Source organism: Thamnophis sirtalis, unplaced genomic scaffold (assembly GCF_051295495.1).
Source record: "Thamnophis sirtalis isolate CommonGarterSnake01/CBP01778 unplaced genomic scaffold, rThaSir2_p1.2 scaffold_1, whole genome shotgun sequence".
Lineage (NCBI taxonomy): Eukaryota > Metazoa > Chordata > Lepidosauria > Squamata > Natricidae > Thamnophis > Thamnophis sirtalis.
In genome coordinates, this window is record NW_028261381.1 from 12661527 (window position 1) to 12684962 (window position 23436).

A 23436-nucleotide genomic window follows, 5' to 3' on the forward strand; every position below is an offset into this window, starting at 1 on the left:
CACCCACCAAGCCATGCCATGCCTACAGAAATGGTAGTAAAAAAAATTGAATCCCGCCATGCTTCTCATGTATGACCCTTGCCCTATGGAACAGCTTCACAAGGCTCCAAACCACTTTAGGAAGATTCTTCCTCAAGTCAGGATGTTAATGGAGCCCAGTTTTACCGCCACTGATTGGAGACTTGAGTATTTTACATGGCCCCTGTTAGTGTCTTTTATATGTATATTTCTGCTTTATGCTTTGTCAGTCACCAAGAGTTATTTCATTAAAATAGGCAGCCATATAATTTCAATCAAAGCATTAGTCTTTGGGGTAAGAAAGGTGATAAATAAATACAGTTAAGTTATACTGTTATAACCAAATGAAAGGAAATGTCTATAAAAGTACCTTTGCTCCTTTAAACTAATGCATACTTCCAGCTTCCCAAATTTAAATATATGGTAAGATCAGAAACCCCTGGAACAAGATGTTCAATAAGAGGGAGAAAAGCAATGAAAAAGCTCTATAAAAAGTTTTAATGTGTCTTCCAACTTGGAATGACATTTTAATGTGATGTCTTAAATGATTTTTTTTTCTTTTCAGCATTCAGAAAGACTATTAATCTGAAGAGATTCTTCTCTCTCTGCTGGAATAATAACATTTCAAAGCAGAATTATTTCTGGTGGGCAGAATCCAGAATGTAGCTCGTGTTTTAGGAGCTAATAGTGTGTGTGGTGTGTGTGTGTGTGTGTGTGTGTGTGCGCGTGTGTGTACGTACGTACGTACTTGCCATCTTCAGGCTGGGTTTTGGGCTGGTGAGCAGGAAGCTTTCCTTCCCGTAGAGGTAAGATATTTGTTTTCGTAGATTTTCACGGGTGTAGGTATGCTGATCTTGTTGTATTCGGGTCTTTTCCCATGTAAGATTGAAATTGTCTTGGCAACGTTTCAGCGAGGTCTCACTTGCCATCTTCAGGCTAAATACAACAAGAGCAGCATACCTACACCCGTGAAAATCTACGTAAACAAATATCTTATATCTACGGGTAAGAAACCTTCCTCCTTACCAGCCCAAAACCCAGCCTGAAGATGGCGAGTGAGACCTCGCTGAAATGTTGCCAAGAGAATCTCAATCTTACCTGGGAAAAGACCCGAATACAACAATACCAGCATACCTACACCCATGAAAATCTATGTGTATATGTGTGTGTGTATACACACATATATACACATACATACATACCCACAAACCAACACTATACACACACACACGTGTGTGTGTGTGTGTGGTTTTTTTTTATTTGTGCTGATAAATAAAGGGAGACTAGTATAGATCCATTTCAAGCTATTTAGCTCTCATCAGCTAGCCATACCCTTACTGGGATTCGAACCTGTGCTGTATTGCATCTTAGGCAAACGTCTTAGCCATTAAGCCACAGGTCTCCTCCTTATCAGCTGAAGCCAGGGAAGAAGGTATATATTTAGAGTCACAACCCCTGGTATGGCTAGCTGATGAGAGCTAAATAGCTTGAAATAGATCTATACTAGTCTCCCTTTATTTATTTATCAGCACAAATTTAAAAAAAAACACACACACACACATATATAACAAAGGCAACAGTAAAAATATTGGGTTTCTGTCATGATGGACTCTTGTGACGAGCCGATTGACAGATGATGGAAGCAGTTAGCTTCCTCCCATAATTGGGGCTTACCAGGGGTTGTGACTCTAAATATATGTATGTATGTATGGTGTGTGTGTGTGTGTGTATGTGTGTGTGTGTGTGTGTGTGTATATATATATATATATATATATATATATATATATATATATATATATATATATATATATATATATATATATATACACCATATATACCATATATACCATATATATATATATATATATATATATATATATATATATATATATATATATATATATATATATATATATATATATACCATATATATATATATATACCATATATAGATAGATATATACCATATAGATAGATAGATAGATAGATAGATAGATAGATAGATAGATAGATAGATAGATAGATAGATAGATAGATAGATATACCATGTGTATGTATGTATGGTGTGTGTGTGTGTGTGTATATATATATATATATATACACACACACACACCATACATACATACCCACAAACCAACACACCATACACACACAAACACACACACACACACATACACACACAGACAAACACATGTGTGTGTGTGTGTGTGTGTGTGTGTGTGTGTGTGTGTGTGTGTGTGTATGGTGTGTTGGTTTGTGGATATGTATGTATGGTATTGTTTCAATTGGCTGGAAGAAACATGAGGCGGAGAACCTACTGAAACTGGGATCCGATAGGATTTCAATAGGATTTACTTTAATATAGAAACGGGAAGAGTTCTGCTTTTAACAAATATGGGGAGGGCCTTTCTGTAATGCAGGTTGAAAATAGCTCACATCTTAAAAGCAGGGATGGGATTCTACTGGTTCGTACTAGTTCGGGCAAACCGGTAGCTCTGATTATCAGCTGGGAATGAATTGCTTCACTCCAGAGGTGGGTTCCTACCAGTTCGCACCTATTCGGTAGAACTGGTTCGTCAAATCTACCGAACCGGTTAAAAGAGGTTCTACCAGTGGACTCGGAAAGCAGGCCACACCTACAGAAGAGGTTCCAAAATTTTTTGAAACCCACCACTGGTCCTTGGATATGATTATTGTACACTATCATGCTCATATTTATAAAACTCAGTGCCTCTGTGAAAGGTAAGGATGACTACTGCGTTTGTGGTGCAATCAGAACATTGCGTGTGTTGAAGTTGTTTTAATGCAAACCAAAGATGCCTTTTAAAAAACAAGTTTACATCCTATTCTTATGCATGCCAGTGCTGTGTGTGAGGTAATTTAAGGTGGTTCTGACAAGTGTCGTCGGCATCTTCATATCCGGTCACATGGGTGGCAAGCCACTCCCATCTGGTCACATGGGTGGCAAGCCATTCCCACAAAGGAGGCCACACCCACAGAGTAGGTTCGAACAATTTTTGAAACCCACCAATGGTTCACTCCACTTTGAAGTGGGCCCGCCTGCCCCTGCACTATACTCACCTATATTTCCTTTTCGGAAGCCCAGCTGATTGGCGCATCAGAGTGGATTGACACGCCTCAGCTGTTTTCCTCCTCAGCAGTAATGCAGAAGTTGAGTTTTCTGTAAACTGTGCACGCACGCACTCAGCGAACTGGTTTTTAAACTGGTAGGATCCCACCCTTGCTTAAAAGCCTACATCTAACTCCCCTAAAGTAGACCACCTGCTTTGTACTGTATACAAAACGTTCAGTGTCACAATACCTATTCAAAAAGCAATCTGATTCACCTCTTGTCTCCTCAAACCTTTAAACTTATAGAACCGGATAGAACCGCATCTTCTATTCATCGAGCTTTTCAAGACCCACACATCCAAGGAAGAAAAAGGCTGCATCAGCCAGCAGTAAAGCACATGTAGCAACCTATTTGTTACTTTCACACACACCGCATAGGAATGGCCTTGAAACATCCACATGTAAGGAGGGTTTTAAAGCATTTCGTCTGAAGAGCTGAGGCTGCACCAAAAGAAATCAATAGGAACTCAGCCCATTGACTTCAAAGGAAGCTGACAGCTGTTGAAAGGGAACTGTCTGCAAGGAGAAAATAAAGAGGCTACGGGATGCACAAGGATACTGCCAAAATCGGAGAAGCAATGTGAAATACACATGTGGGGGGAGAGTACAGGCACGTACAGCTTATATTTTTGTTCTACTAACTTCGTTGGTATTTGATAAGCTGAAAAAACTGATGCTTTCTATGCATGCTGAGGCACTGTCAGAGCCTCTCAATGTATGTTTAAAACATCCATGGCCCATTGTTCCCCTTTCAAAGTTCCTGGAACAGGCATTTTTATTTTTGCTGATGCGGATGTAGAAACTTCTGACTAAAATTCCAAAAGAAACCCAGGGAAATAGATAAGCAGACTTAATCCACCAACGTATCAAACCCTTTGCTCGTATGAGCTGCAGTTCAGGGCCTTATACAGCAGCCTAGATCAGCAGTTTTGACAGCTTTTATCTCAGTAGCGTCAGCTATGGCTGCTCCGGGGATGGAGCAAAACACAGAAATGTTCCCTATTTTCCAAAAAGAAGAAATAATTTTACCCTAGAGGCTGACACCACAGGAAAAAGTCTTACTGTTTCTGCATCTTCTTTGATTTTCAATAAAGGCTTTCTGAATTCTTCTGGAAAAGAAAAGAAAGCATGCAAAGATTCAAGGTTACACAAACACACAGAGACGTCACATCACTTATGGCTTTTGCCATTGTAGTTTTCTGTGCGGTTAGTGATGCCTTTCATCCAGGAACAACTAAGAAAATGGCAATGTTACCTAATAAGGGCAAACCATTTGCAATGCATTCACACAATGTGGGTAAAATGGACCAGTGAGAGCTACCGTGGGGACTCCAGTTTTGTTAAAAGCAAATTTGAAAGAGGATGGAGAGGAACAACTGTAGAAGCATTGAGTTTGCTATTGAAAGGACCCGGTCTCACTTCTATGAGCATAGGAATGCTATCAGCTTGTTGGAAGGGGGGAAAAAAACCCACAGATGTTTGGGTTATTGCAGGTGTTTGCTAAATGCTTAGAAAGAGGGACGAGAGAAGTTAAGTTATAAGCGACAGTGAGAAATTGCATGGCAGTTGAGAAAGGAAACTAAGGAAAAGCAAATATGAATAATCAAGAGGTATCAGGCAAGTCTGTTGACAGCTCAACTCATAAACAGCAACCCAGGTGGCAAGCAATCTGTGAAGAAGCATTTCACATCATTCCAAGAAACTCCACCTTAATGAACCTGTGATAAAGGAGGGTGAAAATCCCTCTTAAAATCCCCAGGCTACTCTAGGCTACTATTAAAGGGACTACTGAAATTTCTGTAGGTACGTTCAGCACCTTGAGTTATTTGTAAGAATAAATGTGGGAAGTAAGTAAGAAAGTAAATACATACATAGGGAAAGGGAAAGGTTCCCCTGCATGTGTGTGCTAATCAATCCCTACTCTAGGGGGCTCATCTCCGTTTCTAAGCCAAAAATCTAGCGCTGTCCGAAGATGTTCTCCGTGGTCATGTGGCTGGCATGACTAAATGCCGAAGGGGCACGGGGCACTGTTATCTTCCCACCAAAGGTGGTTCCTATTTTTCTACTTGCATTTTTACATGCTTTCGAACTGCTAGGTTGGCAGAAGCTGGGACAAGTAACGGGAGCTCACTCCATTAGGCAGAGCTAAGGATTCAAACTGCCGAACTGCCGACCTTTCTGATCGACAAGCTCAGCTTCTTACCCACTGAGTCACCGCATCCCCTAATACATACATACATACATACATACATACATACATACATACATACATACATACATACATACATACATATTTTTCACTGCAACAGCTATCATTATTGTGCCAATAGCCACAGATTTCATTATGTTAAACGATTACTTGTGGCTTGCTATATTATTTGACCAAAATCACACTTCTGATTAGGAGGTTGCTAAGAATTTTCATGAGGTGAGGAGCAGATTGTAACAGGAAGGCAACACAGTAAAAAGGGGTAGAGTTATAAAAAAAAAGTGGGGGGAGGCATTCTCAATCAATGGAGTCACGATGAGTGGGATTCCATTGAGGTCGAGGAGTCCCAGGTCAAAGTGCTTTTTAACTGGGGTATTAAGTGGCATCTGGAAAAAGTTAACTGTTGGCTTTCAGAAGTGCCCTGAACTAGGCAGTCAGCCAACATTTAGGCAGTTCCCTAAATTAGAGTGAGTAGCCTAGGAGTTTAGTAGTTGGGAACAGGCTGGGAAAGGAATATGAAAAGGTTATATTACCACACAGCCTTGACTTGATCATTGAAAGCCATTTGATTCCACTTCCTGCTCCCACCCCAAATGTGCTAGCTCTAGATCCTAGATTCCAAATTTCTGGAAACCCTAAGCTCGTGTTACTTGATGGCAGATTAATGTGCAATAAGACTCTTCTTCTACATATTCTACAGATGGAATGAGCAGCTATGTCATATACAATTAGTGAACATAGAGAGATAACCTTGAAAGAGAGATGCTGCATAGTTTTAGTGGGGTTTCATCAGCCAACATCAAAATCAAGGGGGAAAGGGGCCAATGATTGAGGATATCTGCTTTATGGGTAGATAGGTATACATGTTGTTGTTTTTATAAATGCAATCTAGAAACGGGCTGGGAATACTGCTGCTAATCCATCCATTCTACCACCAACTAGAACCTTGCCTGAGCTTCTAGATCTCATCACTCCCCATTTTTAAGAACTAGAAGACTTCAATCTCACAGTAGCACAAGCTTCTTGCAGGTGACATTTGATGTGATTTATATTGATGATGACATGTTAGGACTAATTTTTTCTCTTGAAGAGTTTATTCATAATATGAAGCTGGAAGCCACAATGATTAGTCCTATATAAAGTCAGATCACTTTTGCAATATATTTTGTAAATTTGTGGAATGCAATTCAGAAGCAAATCTATATAAAATTGGATGCATAAAACACATGTACGTTTGTAACAATGAAGACCTTCTTTTTTAAAACTTTGGAAACATTTAACTTTGGAAGCAAAGAGAAAAATATATTCTTCCTTTCTTTTTTCTTCCTGGAATTTTTTCTGCAGGTTCGGGGTCCACTTTTTCAAATCAATTAAATGATGGTTGGTTGTTCGACCAGCTTGTTATCCAAGCCTGACAACTGTGGGTGTGAGAGAATGACAGGGCCAAAGTCACCCAGCCAGCTTTCATGCCTAAGGCATAACCAGAACTCACAGTCTGCTGGTTTCTAGCCTGAAGCCTTAACCACTACACCAAACTCGCTCTTGTATAAAGAAATGTATATTTGTAATGATGTATGAATTTTTTTTACTTTGGAGACAAGCCTATTTTTAGCTAGCAAAGTTAAGAACATTTTTCTTTCCTATAGAGTACTAAAAGCAAGTAACAACTTGAAGATTTTTCTATCTGCTATTATCAAAATACATATGCAATAATGGAAAGGCTTTTTGTCCCTCACTCATAATAAACGGGAAGTCATTTGTTCTTCTTCCTGTTAGACATAATATTCTCCTGTCTCTTAAAATGCCTTCAAGGTAACTTTAGAATGCCACAAAATGTAACTATGTTTTGTCTGCACAGTGAATACTGTCCTGTTTATAATTCTGAGTAATCAAAGCATTACTTTCTGTGCTGTCTTAGCTGCAAAGATTTGAACTGCTTTCTGTAGATCCACCATTTGGATCACTTCATGAACTAATGAGATGGTGGCATGGCTGACCAGCTTTTTCTTTGTCCTGAGGGAGCACAGTTGTGCTTTTTAACTGCCACTTGAAAAAGCTGCATTCCTGATTCAGACTTAGGGTTAGAGGTAGATGAAGAGGAACTAAAGCATTTGGCAAGATAGTCCATCCGCTTTGTTCTCCTACAACATTTGGAGTTGATTCTGCTAAAATGTACCAGAGTTTCGTTTGATTGCCCAAATCCCTGACATCAATTTCACACATGTCTCAATGCTTTTTCTAGTGCCTTGCATTGTTGGCAAAAGTCTTCTTCTGATAAAAAGAGAGATTGAAGTTATTATAACCTAAATATACAGTATAATATTATTGTGTTCTTTGAGTTTCAACAAATATTATTCAACAGGTTTTACCACAGGGTAGCCCCTGTTAAAGAATTCCACTGTGAAAGCTTTGGAATCCCTTATGGGATTACTCTGTGCCTTATAATCAAAAAATGTCTTCTTTGGTGATGTTTGTATTCTTAAGCCATTAGTATGGCATTCCTCTGCCAATTTCTCTGCATACTTCAGAACAATTTCAAATCCCTTTGACTGTATGATATATAATTTTCCTCAGTTGTTTAAGAAATATATCAATAACCTGAAATCTCTTGCTTACATCATCTATTTTAAAGAATTTATCATGCCATAATACTAAGCCACCTAGAAAACCAAAGTTGTGTATATTTTTAATGATTCCTTCTACTGTTCTTCTACAACAGGGCTGTCAAACTCGTGGCCCACGAGCCAGATGCATCACGCGCTGGCCACACCCACGCTCAGTTTAGTGAAGCGGGGGGAAAATCCTGATACGCCACGTGATGCTGCCATGATGGCACAAGTTTGAAACCCTTGTTCTACAGAGAATTCCTGTCAAAGCATAGGCAGCAGCTATTGAATCAGCCCTGCTCCCAATCTGACATTTGTTAATGTCAAGGTACTGAGGATTTAATAGCTGCCAGCTGATGAAAGGTTGTAAGCTGTAATCAGTAAACTGATGCAATGAGGCTGATTTATTGCATCTATGGTATCGCCTCTTTAGAACTCTGATGGGAGATTAAGGTGACCAGACGTCCCGCTTTTGGCGGGACACACCCGCCTTCCAACGCATTTTCCCGCGTCCCGCCCGCCTTTTTAAAAGGCACGCTTTTTTTGGCGCTCGCAGCTCCCGCCCATCAGCTGCTAGCTTGCTGGGCTGGCTCATCGTTCTGTTCTCTATCCTACCAGATGAGCCAACCCAGCAAGCTAGCAGCTGATGGGCGGGAGCTGCGAGCGCCAAAAAAAGCGTGCTTTTAGCCTTTTACCTACTAACTACCTACAAATTTAAGCCAGCCCAGCCTCCCGCTCACTGATTGGATTGGCCTGGACTCCAGCCAATCAGTGAGCTGGCTGGGATGGGAAATTTTCAGCACGCTTGCGCGAGTTTCCATTTCCTTTCTACAAAAGACGAAAGAGGTTGCAGCTGCGCTGACTGGTGAGTAATCTAATTCTAATCGAATTTTCCGCTCGCCGCGGCAGGAGGAGAGGGTGGGGGCAGCTGCAGCCGCCCGCGGCAGAGAAGTTCCATGCGGTGCAGGGGCTCCCGCCGCCTGGCAGAAGCCCCTGAACCGCGTGCGGGCGGCTGCCCCCTCCTCCTCCCTGTCCTCCTGTGGCCGCGAGGAGTAGTCCGTTCGTGCAGAAATTGCCCGCCCTGGCTGAGTGAATTGGGATCACCTGTGGCCGCGAGGAATACTCCGTTTGTGCAGGAGTCCTCGCGGCCGCAGGCGATCCCAATTGAATTCACTCTGTGCGGGCGGCTCGGCTGCCCCCCCCTCCTCCCTCTCCTGCGGCCGCGAGGAGTAGTCCGTTCGTGCAGAAATTGCCCGCCCCGGCTGAGTGAATTGGGATCGCCTGCGGCCGCGAGGAATACTCCGTTCGTGCAGGAGTCGGGCGGCTCAGCTGCCCCCTCCTCCTCCCTCTCCTGCGGCCGCGAGGAGTAGTCCGTTCGTGCAGAGATTGCCCGCCCTGGCTGAATGAATTGGGATCGCCTGCGGCCGCGAGGAATACTCCGTTCGTGCAGGAGTCCTCGCGGCCGCAGGCGATCCCAATTGAATTCACTCTGTGCGGGCGGCTCGGCTGCCCCCCCTCCTCCCTCTCCTGCGGCCGCGAGGAGTAGTCCGTTCGTGCAGAAATTGCCCGCCCGGCTGAGTGAATTGGGATCGCCTGCGGCCGCGAGGAATACTCCGTTCGTGCAGGAGTCGGGCGGCTCAGCTGCCCCCTCCTCCTCCCTCTCCTGCGGCCGCGAGGAGTAGTCCGTTCGTGCAGAGATTGCCCGCCCTGGCTGAGTGAATTGGGATCGCCTGCGGCCGCGAGGAATACTCCGTTCGTGCAGGAGTCCTCGCGGCCGCAGGCGATCCCAATTGAATTCACTCTGTGCGGGCGGCTCGGCTGCCCCCTCTCCTCCCTCTCCTGCGGCCGCGAGGAGTAGTCCGTTCGTGCAGAGATTGCCCCGGCTGAGTGAATTGGGATCACATGCGGCCGCGAGGAATACTCCGTTCGTGCAGGAGTCGGGCGGCTCAGCTGCCCCCTCCTCCTCCCTCTCCTGCGGCCGCGAGGAGTAGTCCGTTCGTGCAGAGATTGCCCGCCCTGGCTGAGTGAATTGGGATCGCCTGCGGCCGCGAGGAATACTCCATTCGTGCAGGAGTCCTCGCGGCCGCAGGCGATCCCAATTGAATTCACTCTGTGCGGGCGGCTCGGCTGCCCCCTCCGCCTCCGCCTCCCTCTCCTGCGGCCGCGAGGAGTAGTCCATTCGTGCAGAAATTGCCCGCCCCGGCTGAGTGAATTGGGATCGCCTGCAGCCGTGAGGAATCCATTTGTGCAGGGGTCCTCGCGGCCGCAGGCGATCCCAATTAAATTCACTCTGTGCGGGCGGCAGGAGCTGCGCCCACGAGGAGCTGCCTCTTCGTGGAGAAAAAAGGAAAGGGCGACGGCTCCAGGACACAGCCACCCGTGGGAGGAAGGAGCTGCAGCCGAAGGGAGAGACGCTCGCCCCCGTGTTCAGCAAAGCAAGCCCGCTGGCGGCGCCTGTGCTGTGGTGGGAAGCGAACTGCGGGTCCCCCCCCTGCCGCCGCCGCCTTCTTTACCTCTGCCTCTTCCAGAGCCCGGGGTGGCTGTCAGGGCGCTGACGGTGGAGCGGACGCGGCCAGTTTGTTACTGCTTCCAGGATCGAGACGGATGAGGGAAGCGGCAGTGGCTGGCCCCAACAACAACACGGTGCGGTGGGAAGCGAGTCTGCAAGGCTTGGTTGCTTCCCATCCAGAGGTGGCGGCAAGAGCAGCACGTTGTTGTTGTTGGGGCTAGCTAGCTTCTCGTCCATGGCTGGACCTTCCGTTCTTCCTCCGCACCTCGTTACAGTCGCTGCTGACGTCCGCCGCCACCGCTTCCCTCGTCCGTCTCGATTGCTGGAAGCAGTAACAAACGGCGCGTCTGCTCCGCTGTCAGCCACCCCGGGCTCTGGAAGAGGCAGAGGTAAAGAAGGCGGCGGCGGCAGGGGGGGACCCGCAGTTCGCTTCCCACCACAGCACAGGCGCCGCCAGCGGGCTTGCTTTGCTGAACACGGGGGGGAGCGTCTCTCCCTTCGGCTGCAGCTCCTTCCTTTCAGCGCCCTGACAGCCACCCCGGGCTCTGGAAGAGGCAGAGGTAAAGAAGGCGGCGGCGGCAGGGGGGGACCCGCAGTTCGCTTCCCACCACAGCACAGGCGCCGCCAGCGGGCTTGCTTTGCTGAACACGGGGGGGAGCGTCTCTCCCTTCGGCTGCAGCTCCTTCCTTTCAGCGCCCTGACAGCCACCCCGGGCTCTGGAAGAGGCAGAGGTAAAGAAGGCGGCGGCGGCAGGGGGGGACCCGCAGTTCGCTTCCCACCACAGCACAGGCGCCGCCAGCGGGCTTGCTTTGCTGAACACGGGGGGGAGCGTCTCTCCCTTCGGCTGCAGCTCCTTCCTTTCAGCGCCTTGACAGCCACCCCAACCGGCGGCTACCGGGCCTCGCTGGAGTCAATTGCAAAACTGCGTTCAGCACTTTGAGGACCTGAGGCATCTTGGGAAATGTAGTTCCCTATCAGAAAGAATGGAGTAGCTGCGAATTTATAACAACATAATATAACTTGGTGCTTCGCAGGTTACGAAAATCTCGTTTGATTTGCACACTGTTTTTTAAAAGTTAGATAAAGAAATTATGCTGTGAAAGCGACTAGATAGCCCCCCTCCCCTTCCTGTGTGTGAGAAAGGGAAGGAGAGGAAGGAAGGAGGGAGGGGGGGAGAAGATGGAAGGAGAAAAGATGGATGGAAGGAGAAAGAATGGAAGGAGAAGGAGGAAGATGGAAGAAGAAAGGAAGAAAAAGAAGAAGGGAGGGAGAAGGAAGGAGGTAGGAAGAAAAGGGGAAGAGAGGGAAAGAGCAGAAAGACAAAGAGGATGAAGTTGATAGGCAAGAGGAAGGGGGAAGGAAGGGAAAAAAGAGGGAGAGAGGAAAGAAGAAAGGATGGAACTAGAAATGAAAGAAGGGAAGGAGGGAGGAAAGGGGAAGACAGGGAAAGAGCAGAAAGACAGAGAAGGTGAAGGTAGATAGGCAGAAGGAAGGAAGAAGCAAGAAATAGGAAAGGAGGGAAGGAGAAAGGAACAAAAGCAAAGAGGAAGGGAGAAATGGAAGGAGCAGAAAGACAGAGAAGGTAGATAGGCAAAAGAAATGAAGCTGAAAGAATGGAAGGAGGAAGGAAGAGAAAAAAGGAAGAAGGGAGTGAGTGAGGAAAGGAGATGATGGAAGGAGAAAGGAAGGAAGAGAGGGAAAGAGCAGAAGATGGATATGTTGGCATGAAAGGGATCCGGGCACAATCTCACCTGTTCCAAGTAAAGTTGCCTTTTGCAATTGGCTACCGGTAATCCTCGACTTACGACCAGGATTGATCCCCCAATTTCTGTTGCTAAGGGAGACGTTTGTTAAATGATTTTTGCCTCATTTTGCGACCTTTTATTGCCACGTTAAGTGAATCATGGTGGTTGTTAAGTCAGGAACATGGCTGTTTAGTGACCAAAATTACAATGGCATTGAAAAAAGTGACTGATGACAATTTTTCACACTTAGTGACCATTTTCACACTTAGCGACCGTTGTGGCATCCTCATGGTTACGCGATCAAAATGTTGATGTTTGGCAACAGATTCGTATTTCTGATGATAGTTTGAAATGGTGACAGTATAAATTATTGCTGGTGTAATACTTAACAATGGTTTTTAAGGATTTCTTTTATTTATAGAATACCTTTTTTATTATTTTGGGGGGATTTTTACTTTTAAATTGTTTATAAAATGTATTTACTACAAGAAATGTTCCTTTTTGCAAATGTGATCTTTGCAAATCTTTGTGATGCAATATGTTCAGACCAGGTTTATGTGTCTCAAAGTGGCTGCTATTCTATGGGCAGGCCAGGTTGGTGCAAGGCAGCTTTGCCAGATTTGGTGTGTTTCACCCTCATTGAATTTTATATCGTATAAAGAATGGAAGGAGGAAGGAAGAGAAAAAAGGAGGAAGGGAGTGAGTGAGGAAAGAAGAGGATGGAAGGAGGGAGGAAGGAAGGAAGAGAGGGAAAGAGCAGAAGACAGATAAGGTGAAGGTAGATAAGCAAGAGGAATGAAGGAAGAAGTGAGGAGTCTCGAGGAGGGGGAAAACATTTAGTGACCAAAGTTACAATGGCATTGAAAAAAGTGACTGATGACCATTTTTCACACTTAGCGACCGTTGCAGCATCCTCATGGTCACGTGATCAAAATTTTGTTTGGCAACAGATTCGTATTTATTCTGGTTTCAGTGTCCTGGGGTGACCTTTTGACAAAAAAAGTTTTTTTAATCAAGCCCCCCCCCCCCCCCCCGGTCAAGGGTGTCCCTCTTTTCCAATCTGAAAATCTGGTCACCTTATGGGAGATCCACACAAGTCTATATATAGGTGGCTATTAGAGGGCATTTCTCTCTCTCATTGTGTATCTCATTTTCTCTCCTTGTGTTCATAGCTGGTAAGGGATTTATCTCTGTATATACAAAGGCAACAGTAAAAATAATGGCTTTCTGTTGTGATGGTCTCTTGTGACGAGCCGATAGACAGAGAAAGGAAGCAGTATGCTTCCTCCCATATTTGGGCATACCAGGGGTTGTGACACAATACATACCCATTTCCCTGGCCTAGCTTATAAAGGAAGAGATCGTGTGGCTTAGTGGCTAATATAACTGCCTGATATGTAATACAGCCCAGGTTCGATTTCCAGCAAGGGTATGGCTAGCTGATGAGAGCTAAATAGCTTGAAATAGATCTATACTAGTCTCCCTTTATTTATTTATCAGCACAAATGATTATATATATATATATATATATATATATATATATATATATATATATATATATATATATATATATATATATATATATAGTTATATAGTTATATAGTTATATAGTTATATAGTTATATAGTTATATAGTTATATAGTTATATAGTTATATAGTTATATAGTTATATAGTTATATAGTTATATAGTTATATAGTTATATAGTTATATAGTTATATAGTTATATAGTTATATAGTTATATAGTTATATAGTTATATAGTTATATAGTTATATAGTTATATAGTTATATAGTTATATAGTTATATAGTTATATAGTTATATAGTTATATAGTTATATAGTTATATAGTTATATATATATAGTTATATATATATATATATAGTTATATATATATATATATAGTTATATATATAGTGTCACAACCCCTGGTAAGCCCCAATTATGGGAGGAAGCTAACTGCTTTCCATCATCTGTCAATCGGCTCGTCACAAGAGTCCATCACGACAGAAACCCAATATTTTTACTGTTGCCTTTGTTATATTTGTGTTTTTTTATTTGTGCTGATAAATAAATAAAGGGAGACTAGTATAGATCTATTTCAAGCTATTTAGCTCTCATCAGCTAGCCATACCCTTATTGGGATTCGACCCTGCGCTGTATTGCATCCTAGGCAAACGTCTTAGCCATTATGCCACAGGTCTCCTCTATATCAGCTGAAGCCAGGGAAGAAGGTATATATTTAGTGTCACAACCCCTGGTAAGCCCCAATTATGGGAGGAAGCTAACTGCTTCCATCATCTGTCAATCGGCTCGTCACAAGAGTCCATCACGAAAGAAACCCAATATCTTTACTGTTGCCTTTGTTATATTTGTGTTTTTTTATTTGTGCTGATAAATAAATAAAGGGAGACTAGTCTCCCTTTATTTATTTATCAGCACAAATAAAAAAACACAAATATATATATACATACATACATACATACATACACACACACACACACACACACACGTGTGTGTGTGTTTTATATATAAAACGTCTGTATATATTTTGTATATAAACCACTATTAATTGTATTAAGGCTCTGTGTGCTGTGTTATGCTCCTGGGGTTTATCTCATAATACTAGTCGCGCTGCCAAAACTCTGACAGTTAAGATTTATCACCTTAACTGCAACTGTTTTAGTGTCTTGGAGGATGTTCCCAGAAATTCCTTCAAAATTTTCCCTTAGTTGGTTCAGGAAAAAAACACATAGATATTTTGAATTATGTTTTTAAAATTAAGCCTACCTTGCAGTGGTTGCAGAACCATTGATCACCAAGTTCATTGAATAAGAATAAGTGTATCCGTATTTCCATTCTTCTGTCCTTGCATTTCATATTGGATCTGTTATTGCACTCCTGGCCACTGTTAACAGCTATTGCAGTTTCTTGTATCTTCCAGCTTCTTTAAGAAGCACATCTGTCATACCAATTTCTGTAGTATTATCAGTATTCATAAATTCTAGGAAATACTCTCTGACAGTCAACATCAGAAGACATTTTATTACATTCTCTTGTTACAAAATGAACCTTTAAAGCGATGTGTTCATACGCTTGATGTCCACAGTAAAAGAGTAGTAATATTTTGCTTACTTCAGATATGTCACAATCCTCAGTTTGAGTTTGGTTCTAGTAGCTGTATGGGCTCATTTTGAGTCATTTTTTTCCCAAGGACTTTGTAGATTTCTTGGTTATGGAACAAAAGAAGGATGCAACAGTGTGGATTTCTGAGCACATAAGCTATGTCCTCCCCCCGCCCCCCGTGCCATTTTTGATGATTTCACACTTGTAATGCGTTCAACGAGAGCTTCAATTTTCTTTATCTTTGGAGAACATGAAGCTTTTTTATGTATTGTGACGAGGAACTCATTCAGACTGCTGCTGAAGTGGATCCACAGTCCTCAATCATATAGTTTTAGCAGTAAATTGCACTTTTACCACATTTTTTTTCTGATTTATCCTTTTCTTCAGGAATGTGCAAGACTCTTCTACTTGAGATGGAGATAGGGATGCTGCCATAGCTATCAGGTCACCTGGCTGGTAACTAATTGGAAAATCAAGTATCTCCTTCTCACAACTTCTTTAAGCTATAAATCTCAGTGTCTGTGTCTCTCAGTAGAGCTCCTTCCTTCTTAGGTACAAAGTTTCCTTTTTCTAAATGCTGCTCTAGAGGACTGTCTTCTAATGATCACCATTTTATATCAGCTACGGTGGCTCTCAACATCCAGATGATGAGTACAAACAAGCCGATTGATTGAAGAGCTTGAATGAGGGATGATACCTGTGGCTTGTGGACTAGGGCTCTTACTAATATCATCTGTCTCTTCAACTGTTCAAGCACAGCAGCCTCTTCAACTCAGTTTAAAGAAGCAGCAGGAAATAAGAAGCTTCTGGAGAAGATAATGTTAATCAGCCCATGGTCTTAGAGCAGTGTTTTTCAACTACTGTGCCGCGGCACACTAGTGTGCCATGACATAGTGTAAGGTGTGCCGTGGGAAAAACACCCGCCGGGTGTTTTTGCCTCGGGACATCTCTGTGTCCCGAAAGTTGCTTCTATTAAGTCCCTGCGGCCCCGCGTTTACTTTAAAAACGCGGGGACCGCCGGGAGGTAGCGCACGCAGGGACGTCACTGACGTCCCATGCGTGCGCCCATAGCAACAATCACGGAGGACCGGAGCAGCGAGGAGAACGCACTGAGTAAGTAAACAGAAATATGAACAATTATAAAATAATTTCTTTTTGTTTATTTGATTCCTATTCAAGAGAATTACTTTATATATAGTCAATATAGGCACAGAGTTAAAAATTTTTAACATTTTCTAATGGTGGTGTGCCTCATGATTTTTTTCATGAAAAAAGTGTGCCTTTGCACAAAAAAGGTTGAAAAACACTGTCTTAGAGAGGTACAGTAAAGCTGCCTTCTCTTCTTTTATTCCATCTCCTGCCTTCTGTTCTGTCCTTTGCACCTTCCTTCCTCTAGCATTTCACCCCATCATCCCTGTGCATGTAGACAAAGTATATAATACCAGAGGGCATCCAATCTTCTACATTCTGGGTCTAAGTAGGGTCCTCCCCCATCCCCCCCCCCATTCAAAAATGGACACCTGAGGCTGCCATCTCAATTTGCCTCCTAGTAAGACCCATTCCTGCTAGTGTCCTTCACTGACACTGTTCCCAGCCCCCCCCCCAAAAAAAACAGGTCTTTAAGGAACTGAATTCCAAGAACAGTACCACCAAGGCTGCAATAAACCCAGTTAAACAAGCCAGTGCTTATGATTTCAGTGACTATGTGGCTCTATTTCTAAATATGGTTAACTAGATTAATGGCAGGGGAAGGTGGGAAGGACACGGAAGTGAGGAGGAGGGATGGAAATGCCAAAGAAGATTTCAATTTAGCTGAAATAGATCTTGTTATATGCAAAGTCAATTGGCCTTAATGGATCGCAATGGCCAGCCCAACCAATTGTTGTGTCCATGAGCCAGCCCTGGAGGCTGGGGAAGGCTTGGATGAGGGCTCTGCATCAGAGGCAGCGATGTGGCCAAGGCTGTCCGGTAGTTCTCATCTGCCTTCAGAGCTAGATAGCAGTGAGGCAGAGGAACAACTGGAGCCTGTTCCCAGTGTGTGCATGTGCAGAACTGCCAGAAGAAAAGAACATCTCAGAAATCAGGGTCAACTTGGGAATAAACCCACAGGTGGACGGTGAATGGCCCCTCCCATAGGAAATAAAAGAGGAGTGAAAGGGGAGTGGGCTTTTGCAGGAAACCGTTCATTCATTTCAGAAGTGTGAAGATCTGTCCCTGAATCTCAGAGCCTCTGTGCCAAGTCTTTCCTTGCACATCACTGCATTTGGAAAATATTCGCATGGCAGCTTTCCAAGCTAGATAAGGTCGGTGGTCATAAATTCGCATATGTGAATGGGAGGAATTCACATTCATTTAATAAAAGGGGTTTTGTTGGGACCAGGAATCTGCTTCATGCTTTTTGAGGAAGCCTAGGTCAGAACACCAATCTTCAATGGGCTAATAATGTCATCACTCTCCTAGCACAAGAGCTCATGAGATGTCAAGTACTTCTTAGGGAAACTATTTCCAAAATGGTGGATGATGACCCAGTTAATGTGAGTAGGTACTGCCTGAACCATCAGTAAAAGTTTTGACTGGTTTAAGAGCTGATAGAAGTATATTGTGTTAACGGGGCTTATGTGTTTTGCATATGATCTGGAAAGCAAAACCATCAGTAAAAGTTTTGACTGGTTTCCTCATTTCACCCACCTCGGAAGGAGGGAAGGCTGAGTCAACCTTGAGACGGTGAGATTTGAACCACCGAACTGCAGCTAGCAGTCAGCTGAAGTGGCCTGCAGTACTGCACTCTAACCACTGCGCCACCTCGGCTCTAGATTGTGAACATAACATTATGTTTCTTAAAGGACATGAGGAATTCAGCCATGGAATGTCCCTCCATATTTGTGAAATCATCACAGAATCTAAACAAGGCCAATAAAAATGTTAGCCAATTGCTCACTTAGGAGCACAATTGATGTCTTAATGTCCCTGAGAAAATCTTTATAAAAGGGACTTTCCCAGTTATTTAATTATAAGATCTGCATTCATGGTGGAAGTTTAACCCAAAGGTGCTTTTCAGGAGGCAACTGGACTTTCTTGTTTTTTCTTTGAAGACATTTTGCTTCTCATCCATGAAGCTTCTTCAGCTCTGACATGATAGTGGGGAACAGCTTTGACAGGATAGTAGGGAATCCTGTCAGAGCTGAAGAAGCTTCTAGTCCAGTTGCGTCCTGAAAAAGTATCTTTGGGACAACTATAACCCGTTTGACTGAGAATCTCTACAGTGGATGTTTAACTTACATGGGCGTAGACCAGTAGCATCCACAGGAGAAGTCTACAAGATAGCAATAGCAATAGCAGTTAGACTAATATACCGCTTCACAGGGCTTTCAGCCCTCTCTAAGCGGTTTACAGAGTCAGCATATCGCCCCCAACAATCCGGGTCCTCATTTCACCCACCTCGGAAGGAGGGAAGGCTGAGTCAACCTTGAGCCGGTGAGATTTGAACCGCCGAACTGCAGCTAGCAGTCAGCTGAAGTGGCCTGCAGTACTGCACTCTAACCACTGCGCCACCTCGGCTCTAGATTGTGAACATAACATTAGGATCTAAGCAATATTAGATATCTATAATACTTATTATAATGCTACACATCTACAAAAGAACCAGGGCTTGGACCTTGATGTTTCACCCACCATCTTGCAAGTGTTGCCACATCTACATGGATGCCTATAATAGAGACTGAAATTAAATAAAAAACAAAGTCAGGATAGGACATATAAGATCAAAGTGGGCCTTTAAGCCCCAGAGGTATACTATATTAGCATTCCAGAGTATTATAATGAAACTGAGATCCAGACAGAGTAAAATATTCTGTCACCGTGAATGCAGCTGATCCCTGATGAATAAATGAGGATTAATGGAGTACAAAATTTCTAAAAAAGGAAAAGTTGCATTTTGTTCTCAGCTAGCAGCTCTGTTTCACCACTGAGCCCCAATCGGACAATATCAACTCTGCAAATGAATTTCAGCTCAATATCTTGTTTTTATTTGTACTCGCTGCATAATAACACCGATAGCTCACTGTTTATATGCAATGAGTTGTTTTGTGGATAAGAAGGGATTCATCTGTTAGCGGTGTCTGCATACACAATACAGAAATTGCACAGCTTTCTTCACAGTTACAATAATGTTGAGTCCATAGCTTGTCTTCAATCAACTCTCAAGATTAATATTCAGAAATATGCAGTAGGTTCCCAAGGCCATTCCTAAACTTTGCTCCACCTCCATCCAGTGGTGAGATTCATTTTTTTTTTTACTACCGGTTCTGTGGGTGTGGCTTGGTGGGCATGGTGTGATGTGGCTTGGTGGGCATAGCAGGGGAAGGCTACTGCAAAATCTCCATTCTCACCCAACTCCAAGGAAAGGAGACTGCAAAATCTCCATTCCCACCCCACTCTGGGGTCAGCCAGAGGTGGCTTTTGCCAGTTCTCCAAACTACTCAAAATTTCTGCTACCGGTTCTCCAAACCTGTCCGAACCTGCTGGATTTCACCCCTGCCTCTATCCCATATTCAAATCATTGCAGACGTGTTTTGATGTCCCTGATTATGGCCCTTGCCCTGTCCTTATATATATTTTTTCGAAACAAACAGAACACATAAAATCTTCCTTCCTTTACATACTGTAGAAAGTGTATCAGTTGGTTACAAAAGGTTTTTGTGCATCTCTTCCACAGTCATCAAACAACCCTTGCCCTGTCCCTATCTTAGATACTGCCAAGTGTACTTAAAACCTTGGCTGTGCTGTGAAACATGAGCTGGAAAGTACAGCCTGCTGACAAAAGAGGCTTCCAAACAGTGGTGGGTTTCAAAAATTGTTCGAACCTACTCTGTGGGTGTGGCCTCCTTTGTGGGAGTGGCTTGCCGCCCATGTGACCGGATGGGAGTGGCTTGCCGCCCTTGTGACCGGATATGAAGATGCCAATGAAACTTGTCAGAACCACCTTAAATTACCTCACACACAGCACTGGCATGCATAAGAATAGGATGTAAACTTGCTTTTTAAAAGGCATTTTGGTTTGCGTTAAAACAACTTCAACACACGCAATGTTTTGATTGCACCACAAACGCAGTAGTCATCCTTACCTTTCACAGAGGCACTGAGTTTTATAAATATGAGCATGATAGTGTAGAATAATCATATCCAAGAACCAGTGGTGGGTTTCAAAAAATTTTGGAACCTCTTCTGTAGGTGTGGCCTGCTTTCCAGGTCCACTGGTGGAGCCTCTTCTAACCGGTTCGGTAGATTTGACAAACCGGTTCTACCGAATAGGTGCGAACTGGGAGGAACCCACCTCTGCTTCCAAACATGGAAGTGTGACTTGAAAGGGGTGCTCTGTCTAGATCACCTGAAGTAAAGAGCAAAAAGGCTGCTGACTTAGCAATAGCCGCACACCTACCTTTAGGGGTGTTTCAAATTCAATCCATCAAGCATTGCTTTGCAGCCCTTATTCTGTGATTAGCAAGTGTGTGTCTAGCAGCAGACACAAATCCTTAAGTCATAGGATTCCAAACAGGCAGAGGCTAATCTTGTTGGAGTTGCACAGCCACAGAATACTTCATGCAACAAAAGAACAGGAAACCTCCAGTTCTTGTTGTTTTATGATATTCAGCGTAAGTCAAAGTGGCTTGATAATTAGTAACCCACAAGAAATCACAGTTTGTTCCAATTTTACTGCAGAACACGGATGGTACTAGACCATCAGTGACATGGGTAACAAACCACAGTGAGATCATATATGTGTCATTCTTTGCCTTCCCTTTGCCATATGGACAATACTGTTAAATAATCTGTGGTGTACATTTGGATTTAAATATCTCAGCTCTGCAGCATGCAATTATAAATCAAATCCTTAATTTCTCCTCAATTGAATTCTGCTGTTTTGGCAATCAAGATTAGATTCATGCTTCAATCATGGGCGTAAAGCAACAATTGATGGCTTAATTTAAACATCAGAAAATTGTACACAAGGTGGCTGTAACACCACATCCCATTTGCTTTCAATCTATGTCTTTGGAAACAAAGGACAAACAAAGAATCCTGTTTTGTAGAAAGAATTAGGATGATAAAACATTGCCACTTGGACACAATGTTAGTTTAAAATAAGACTGGACTTTATTTCATTTGGCATAACTTCCCCTATTTAATATTAAAATATACAACAAATTTGAGATCTGCAGGAACAGGAGAGATGCCTAACACTGAGTCAGACTATTGATCTAGCTAATAAAATATTGTCAGTAGTAACTAACAGAATTTCAAACATGATTTTTTTGGTAGCTCTATTGATTAGAATACCATATACGTGCTGCGAAAAGCTAGGCAATCATTAGATGAAAGCAAAAAGATACAGAAACTCCTAACATTTTGCTGCAATCTTGTAGTCCAAATTTTTGCAGCTAAAATACATTAGTCCTACTATGCTATGGGACTTGAGACTTTTGGCATGCTCTGCCACTGAGCTGGTGCCCTTGTCTGTGGTGGGAATTTGTAGTTACAGGTGCTTAATGTATTTATCCCAAACTCCCAGAATACCTGATCTCCAGATTAACACAACCCATATCATTCAACACAATTCCTTTCCCTCTTCTCCTCCCATCCCTCCATGCACAGATACACAAGAGATTTACATTTGCAGCCAGCATGCACTGATGCTGCAGGGACCTGTCTTCTCTGTGGGAACATTAGCTGCCAATTGCTTTGCTTGTACTGATTCGGTGCACAAGTTCCACCATAAAAAGGAGCAGAGAATCTCTAATCCTCCATGGCACACCTGCAGCCCTTCTTAGCTACTCTTGCTGATATTGTTCCAAGTGAGAATTAGTCTCTGAATTTGAAATGGATGACAGTGGTTGAGTATGGAGTATGGAGTATGGAGTAGTTTATTTATATGCCGCCCTTTTCCCTGGGGGGACTCAGGGCGGCTTACAATTCGAAAGGAGGGGAAAACAAACAGATTAACACATAAGACAGTACATCATTAAAAGCACAACATTCATACAATTCGGGTGGGTTACAGTCTTTAGCCCCAGGCCTGACGGGATAGCCAGGTTTTAAGGGCTGTGCGGAAGGTCTGGAGGGTGGTGAGGGTACGAATCTCCACCGGGAGCTCGTTCCATAGGGTCGGAGATGCCACCGAGAAGGCTCTCCTCTGCGTGGTTGCCAGTCGACATTGACCGGCAGATGGAACTCGGAGGAGGCCTAATCTATGGGATCTAATTGGTCGAGTGGAGGTAATTGGCAGTAGGCGGTCTCTCAAGTACCCAGGAGCAGGAGAAATAGGGCACTGTTAAACTCCTGGTAGGATTCCTGCATCCACCACAATGATTTACTCAATGCAATATCTACTCAATATTTTTTTTTATTGTGTCCTCTTGTTTCTTTCTTTTCCCTCTGTTTATTTGAATATTTAAATTTTAATGGTAAGAATCAAAGAATATTTTATTTTTGTAACCGGGTTTTCCCCCACAGTAACCTTTAAAATGTCTCCCTTTGGTTGCTAGAAATATGCAGAACTGTTCGGATTGTATTATGATAATTTCGTATAACATAATACTCAGATATTTCCTAACTGGGATGCAAAAAAAAAAAAATCACAGGGATCAGCAAATGAAAGCAAAGAGTTTGAGTTTTCTGGTTGATTTTTGGCGCTCAAGTACGATGTGTCTCATAAGGCTCATGGATGATTAAATGACTCGGTGTTTCTGGTAGATACTGAATGCAGTACACCATAGAATGGAATGGAATGGAATAGAATAGAATTTTTATTGACCAAGTGTGATTGGACACACAAATTTGTCTTTAAATGCAAAGCTAGGGTATTGCTTTGAGTATTTTCCTGCTCCATTTTCCAAGTTTGGGCAGTCCTCGACTTACGACCACAGTTGAGCCCAAAAATTTCCGTTGTTAAGCAAGACATTTGTTAAATGAATTCAGCCCCATTTTACACCTTTTCTTGCCACGGTTGTGACGTGAATCACTGCAGCTGTTAAATTAGTAACACAGTTGTTAAGCGAGTCTGACTTCTCCATGAACTTTGCTTGCCAGAAGGTC

General features: G+C 43.2%; 1 long non-coding RNA gene across 1 annotated transcript in view; it reads right to left on the minus strand.

The window, feature by feature from the left end:
- Window positions 1–23436, minus strand: part of LOC148049342 (uncharacterized) — a 98709-nt gene that overhangs the window by 14929 nt on the left and 60344 nt on the right. The window contains exon 2 of the long non-coding RNA XR_015695758.1: window positions 4213–4259. This is a non-coding gene — a long non-coding RNA (uncharacterized LOC148049342). The remainder of the gene's footprint in view (window positions 1–4212; window positions 4260–23436) is intronic.